The sequence below is a fragment of the Herpailurus yagouaroundi genome, unplaced genomic scaffold (assembly GCF_014898765.1).
Source record: "Herpailurus yagouaroundi ecotype Mexico unplaced genomic scaffold, PumYag 323, whole genome shotgun sequence".
NCBI lineage: Eukaryota > Metazoa > Chordata > Mammalia > Carnivora > Felidae > Herpailurus > Herpailurus yagouaroundi.
The window spans coordinates 296,047-303,798 of NW_024412540.1; positions in this window are offsets into that span (position 1 = coordinate 296,047).

Sequence of the window (7,752 nt, forward strand, 5' to 3'; positions counted from 1 at the left end):
AGAAAACAAATGAATACACAAACAAACAAACAAAAAACCTGATTTCATAGTGTTTACCAATTTCCATGGTATAAATGCCATGGCTGATTTTAAGCTATCAGTGTTTGAACCACTGGCTTTTAAAATTCTTGATATTTAACCAATTCCTCTTGTTAGCCTCTATGAGCCAGCTCCAATCCACCATTGATGATGCTTAACTAGTAAGCAAGAGGACATATTTTAATAAAAAGGCAAACTAATAAAAACAAGACAATGAAATAAACACAGTATCCAATACTAAATACAAGTAGTGTCCACCTCAATTGTTAGCCAACTCAGCACATGTACAGAGTCTGCTCTTGCCATCCTACAAGCCAAGAACATGAAGACAGTGGTTTTAAGAATCATATGAAACCCTCCACGAGTATACTTAACCTGTCCTAACATTAGGATCCCTGATTTTGCCTCTTTCTTCCGTTTCCCATTCACTATCATGATCTTTAGAGTTGGCTGGGTTTTTTGTTGTTTTTTAGTTTGTTTGTTTGTTTGTTTGTTTGTTTTTACTTCCTGAATTTTGAGGCTTATCTTCCTCCAAAGACTTTGGCTTAGTATGCTGCTCTTCTCTGTATCAGACTAACCCCCTCTGATGTATATACAATTCATATACACTGGATCCAACCCTGAGCTCATGGTCAGGCCCCAGCACTCAAAGCCAGGACCTCTTGGTTTCTTTTAAGAAGAAAAGTGACACATGCTAGACCTTCAGATCTACTCTGAGTTTAGCCACAACGTTCTACTTATACTAGGTCCCTTGATATGTACCATGATTTCCCTCCTTTCTTCATCTTTGACTGTGTAGCACCCTCTTCCAACCTCTCCCCAACTAACGACACCTTATTCTTCACTCTTGTGTTAGATATCACTATCTTTAGGAGGGCTCTCCTCATTACACAAAGACTCAATTAAGAGTCTCACCTAGCTGACATCTTAGCACCTTCTCTTTTGCCTTGTAGGCTGCAATGTAAATTTCTTGGTTTCTCACTTAAATAGTTCACTACACTGAAGATCTTTGTTGGCAGAAATTCTGCCCTATGTATTGCTTTCTTTTCAGTGCCTAATAGTGCCTGGCACAAAGAAGCTATGCAGTATTTTATTTCATTATGGAACTAGCTCCTGACCAGAAATAGAATTTGTTTCTTTTATTTGTTTTGTACTCCTGAGTTCTGCTTCAGAAATCCCTCTGGGATACTGTTTTAAGTTCACAAAGGGACAATATGCCATCACGTTGCTCTGGTGAATGGTGATTGGCTGGCTTTCTGGACCTGTCAGCCTATCGCGATGCTGTCCCCACCTAGCACACAACCTGTGACTCACTCAGCGCTGGCTGCAGCCCTATTAGTTTCTACCAGCTTTGAGAGCAGGATACCAGGTGCCCTGTTATATCCAACTCTAGTTCATAGTGTAAGAAGAACTGGCTTTATTATTCCCAGCCTACAATAATTGGCTTGATCACATCTTTCTGACTTAGAAGATAAGAATAGCTTTGTTAAAAATAAAAATCACTCTCGGGTGCCTGGGTGGCTCAGTCGGTTGGGTGTCTGACTTTGGCTCAGGTCATGATCTCACAGTCAGTGAGTTCAGGCCCTGCGTTGGGCTCTGTGCTGAGAGCTCACAGCCTGGAGCCTGCTTCGGATTCTGTGTCCTCCTCTCTCTCTACTCCTCCCCTGCTCATGCTCTGTCTCTCTCTGTCTCAAAAATAAATAAATAAATAAATAAATAAATAAATAAATAAATAAACAAATTAAAACATTAAAATTTTTTTTAAATAAAAAGCATTCTATGTCTAAAGGTTCCCTGTTCAAAGTTTGATAAAAGGTTAATTTTAAAATCTGGTAGCTAGTATAACTCTCCTAGTCCCATCCAGGTCAAGTATAATTGTGAAAGGATTTCTAAGGGCTACGGATGGCAATGAGCTTACACAGAAGGGCCTGAAAGGCAAAGTTCTATAATTTAGGCAAGAATAACAATCTCAGCTCCACCTGCCTCAATCAAAATTCTTTTTAAACTACAAATGAAAGGATTGAGGGCCTTCTGGGCAACACGGTGGGCTAATATGTCCTGGATTAGGTAGGAGGGAAAGTTCTTGTCCACTTACACAAGGTGTAAAGGAAACAATAATTTTCTGCTTTTGTTATATCTAGGCTTATGATTACATTTTTAGTTCATGAAAAACACTTTCTGTTAAACATTTTCTACTCAATATGAACCTTGGGCTCTCCAACTCACTCAACTACTTGGTCTTCAGTCCATGTCTGCTGAGGCAGTACTGTCAGCTACTCTTCATTCAGAATAGAAAGTAGTGCCACAGTGTCCTCTTTTCCAGAATATCTATTTGTCCCCCAAAACCTAAGTCCTCATTTCAATCCCATCTCCCTCATGTCCTTTTACATAATTATGCTTCTCTGTTGTTCCTTATCTCTGCAGATTCCTTTATGCTTTCTCTTCCCCAACTTAACCTGGCCAAGACATGTTTTTCTTTTGACAATCTGCCCTCAGGAGATTCTCAGTTTTTACTTTCTGTTGTCAGTCCTGAATCACATTTGCCTTTTACCAAATAAGATACTTCTCTCCCCTTTCTAGTTAAAGTTTACTTCTGTCTTCTCATGAGCTACTGACCTGCTTTTAGGCAGAACAAGAGAACTTCATATGGTTTCACTTTGATTTGTTTACCTATCTGTTTCCCACATTAGGTACCAGACTCCTTATGGAAATTCCTGGGCTTCTTTGTCTTTGTGTCCCCTTCCTACCCCCTCATGTGTCACCCAAACTCTCAGTGATCCTGAATGAAATGGGTTATTTTGTGAAGTGGGCACAGTGGTCTAACAAAATCCTGTTAGCCAGGGGTCCCTGGTGTGTTACAGGATTACGTGATCAACAACAGTAATTTTACACAAGGATGGAGTTGTTTATGGTATTTTTTTCTTTTTCTAGCTTTACGCACTCAGAATGAATATTAAGCGCTACATGAAATGAAGGAGAGAATTTGACAACTGGCAAACGTTTACAAAATTAAAACGCAATCAACCCTAGACTATTGGAAGTTCTTCAAGGCTTCAATTCACTAGTTATGTTCAAATATATGTCTTGGGTAAATCTTCCAATTAGGAGTATGTTTTAACTTCACCAAAAACTAAGTCTATGTTGTAAATTATTTGTCAGGCAAAATAATGTAATGCATACAGATAAAAAAAATGGGGGGAACGATATGGAGTTTTCAATGTTACTAGGTGCTCATTACTTTTAATAAAATCCAACCAAGCTATTCTTTTAAAAATATAGTAATTGAAAATTGACAATCACATTTCAGATGACCTTGATCTCTGGAGCATCACATCCTCTGTAGGAAGCTGAAATTTGGTATCATTCTAATGTTACTTTTCATTAATGAGTATGTTGATCCTTTTATTCTTTTAATTCTTCAGACTGATGAGGAAAAAACACAGTGCACTAGAGGAATGGTAGCTTGGGAAGAAATAAACACATAATAGAAATTGTGTGCCATTCCAGTTCCTGGCCTCACTAGGAACATTATGACACTCCTTGTTCACCCTGTGTGTGCCAGATTCCTCAAGGAAAAGGGCAAAGATGACCAAACAAGGCCTCTGTGCTTTAAGTATTCATGTTTTAGTGATACCAAGAGGCAAGAAAAAAATATTCAAAAATATTAATACCTAAATAAAATTGCCATGGAAGCATGAAAAAAGAGGAAAGCATTCAGGCACTGACTAGGGCATTAGGGAGAGATTCTATGGAACAATGACATTTGACAAGAGACATGAAGAAAAAGAATACTCTCTAGGCCCAAGGCCAGTGCGGGTGGCAGGGGTGGGGGGAGGAATGACAAAGAGCTTTACTGGAAAATCAAAGAATAAGAGCATACAGAGAAAGAAGAAACAAGGCACATTAAAGGAAAGGGAACGATTTAGTGTGGGTGGATGGAAGGTGTTATGTATGAGGATAGAAGGAGGATAGAAGGAAACGAGCATGTTACCTAGAAGAGGACAAAATGCAAGTATGTGAGTAATGATAGCTTGTGATACATTCCATAATCAAGTAAATAATAGAGCTTCAAAAGAAGTGTGACTACATTTGATCAGCCAATAGAAAATATATTGTAAAGAGTTTTTAAACTGTGTTTGAATCTCAGCTCTGTCACCACCTGCCTTGATAAAGGTTGTGAATACCTAATAAATATGTTGGTTAGCAAAGGATAAGTGGTAACTTTGGATACATTAATTTTTCTGAATCTGTTTCTGTTCATTAAATCATATCATGATACCTAGTAGATAGAGCGAGCAACTGTCCAGGTTTGCTAGGGACTGAGGGATTTCCTGGAAAGCTGTTGTTCACCCTTTAGGATACGACAGGCTCTCATAAAATGTGTCCTGAAGTGGCACCTGAGTGGTTCAGTCAGTTAAGAGTCTGACTCTTTATTTCAGCTCAGGTCATGATCAAGCCCCATGATGGCTTCCAAGTAGGAGTTGAACCTGCCTGGGATACTCTCTTTCCCTCTCTCTCTCTCTCTCTGCCCCTTCCCCACTCTCTCTGTCTCTCAAAAAAAATGTGTCCTGGAAATGTCATTTAGTCTCTCCCAAACTGATCAGAAAATTCTGTCAGAAAAGTGAGATTATAGCCCCTACTGATTTCTGAGGTCCATATGGAACTCCAGAGACACTTATGTTCATCCAAATTTCCAGACACATGCTGAGAAGGCACCTGAGACTCCAGCCTAAGGGTGGGTGGTGGGTGAGAGGGGGTGGATATAGAGAGATATGGTGGATGGAATGTGCATATGCATTGCAGGGGAAGAAAGATGAGGAAGACTAGAAAACTATCCAGAAGCTTGAAAATGACAAACTTCTTACTCTTCTATAATTATAATACAGGAAATACTGATCAGTGTTTATGGGTCACTGATTCCTCTGAAGAACTGAACTGATATTAGTATCTAAGTTTTATGCAAAAAATGACTGAAGTCAAGTATAAGAGCAAATCAGGCACTAGGAAGTTGTAAATAATTCCATGGTCAATTACTTGTGTACCCTGATTTGAAATACTCACCTTCATTAAAAAAAAAAAAAATTGGTCATGGTATTTATTACATTTATCCTGTCCTCAGACATGGAGTCAATTAAAAATCAGTGACACTGGTAATTGGCTTGGTATAAGAACTTCATTTCCCCCAGGATTCACAATCTTGTCCTCAATACATGTAATGATAAAAATTATTTAAAGGGTGTGTGTGTGATAAATCACTTATATATGGTTAAGTGTTAAGAGAGTCACAATATATATAAAATATGATCCTTTATTTCCTATACAGTAAGACAACCACTAGCATTAGTCATGCACTATATGATTGCACCCAATTCCAACATGGGTTCAAGATTCGAATATTTGAAAAGGTAGAGGACATCTCTGACAGATAAACAACATAAGGGGACAGTAAAGTACTATTAGAAAATGGAGCATATCGCGGTGCCATATCAGTGGGGTAAGCGTCCTACTATTGATTTCAACCCAGGATCATCATCTCACAGTTGTGGGATCAAGCCCCATGTCAGGTTCCACGCTGAGTGTGGAGCCTGCTTGAATTCTTTCCACATTCTTCCACCCCTGCTTGCACTCTCTCTCAAATAAAAACAAAAGAAAGAGAAAAAGGAAATGGAGCATATCACCAAAGGATAAAGCCCAAATTCTGGAGACTTAAGCTGAAATCTGAATTCTCAACACATGCCATGCTCTGAAGTTTACATGATAATTCATGGATAGTAATTACCTAGATGTGGATTTACCGGAATAATGGGTCAGGCAAAGGCAATATAAGGAAATATACAACAGCTGACATTCCAAAACAAACAAACAAACAAACAAACAAACAAACAAAAAACCCAAGGGCGCCTGGATGGCTCAGTCATTTAAGCCAACAACTTCTGTTCAGGTCATGATCTCACAGTTCCTAGGTTCGAGCCCTCCATCGGGCTCGCTCTTGTCTGCACAGAACCTGCTTCAGATCCTCTGTCCACCTCTCCCACTGCCCTTATCCTTTTGTGCTTGCATGCTCTCTCTCTCTCTCAAAAATAAATATTAAGAAAAATGTTTTTTAAAACCCCCAAATTTAAAAATAGATCAAACTATACTAATATAGAGAACCTGCTGGTAAACTGAAAGTCTGCAGCTTTAAGTTTTTTTCAATAAAATACTAACAGAATTTATTCACAGTTCCATAAATCGTTTACCAATTTTTGCCCATACAGTAAAACCTTGGTTTGTGAGCATAATTCATTCCAGAAACATGCTTGTAACCCAAAGCACTTGTATATCAAAGTGAATTTACCCATAAGAAATAATGGAAGCTTAGATCATTCATTCCACAACCCAAAAATAGTCATATAGAAATAATTACAATACTGTAATGTAATACAAAATAATAAAGAAAATACAAAATATAAAGAAAAATAAACAAATTAACCTGCACTTATCTTTGAAAACCTTCGTGGCTGGTGTGAGGGAGATGAGAGAGAGGAGCGTTATTGTGTAGGACAACTTTCACTATCACTAACGGTATCACTGCTATCTACTGGCTCAATGGAATCTTTTTCTGCACGGAAGCCATGGTGTATGCTCACATGGATGTTGACTAAAATACACTATTCATAAACTCTTGTCATGTACTGTATTTAATTTAACTGGCAGTAAGGCCAAAGAGGAAAGGGTCTCTATCTGCAGGCAGCCTGACCTAGAATGAAGCAAAGCATTCCTAAGCTTACTTTTATATGGAAAAAGCAAAGGACCATCCACAGGTGCTTTGAAGTAACAACAACAACAAAAAAAAAAAACAAGTGCAAGTTGTGGCTCCTTCCAATGTTCTGAAAAATCACTGATTTGTGACAAACACTGTGGTGTGAGACCGAGTTTCTGATCATGGGAGACAATCATCCACAATCCCAGAGAGAGAGAGAGAGAGAGAGAGAGAGAGAGAGAGGGAAGCCATTGGCTCAGTTGTGATCATGTGATGTTTGGCATCAAGTACTACTCTTATTGCCAGACATCTCTCATTTATCAAGTTAAATTTTATTATAAATATTTTCCCATCTTTTGAAAACTTGCACAACAACTTACTTGCAACCAGGGTTTTACTGAACATTGAAATGGGATCAAAATATAGCAGTGAATGAAGAAACTTACATCAGTGCCATATGACATCTCTAGGTGGCGCCAGCTTGGATCCTGAGTGACTATAAGGGCTTCCATATCCAAGAAGGTGGCTCCCTTCTCTACGAGTGCCCTCTATTTTATCTATTAAAAGCAGGCCTCAAGAAATTATCAGAAACTGATCTGTACTAAAAAGTCAATAACTAACAAGAGCTTCAATTGATATTACATTTTCTAGAGCTCAGACATGAAGGTTAAAGGTTATTAATATCAGGAATCAGAAACATATAGCACTTCTTTTTTTCAAGGAAGGTTAACCTAGTAAGGGTTTACTTCAGTCCTCATTCTACGATGTAAATGCCCTAGGGAGTTCTGGACAGAACTAGTCTACATGCCCAGGGGATATGACAGACCAGAAAACAGAAAGAAAGGACAATACATGAGGATCCAACAGTTAGTAGGCATTAAACTTAAGTAATACCTAATTTTTCCATTTGGTGTTATTTTGTTATTATCCATGCAAATAAATTCAAGGGAAATCTTTTTTGTTGGAAAACA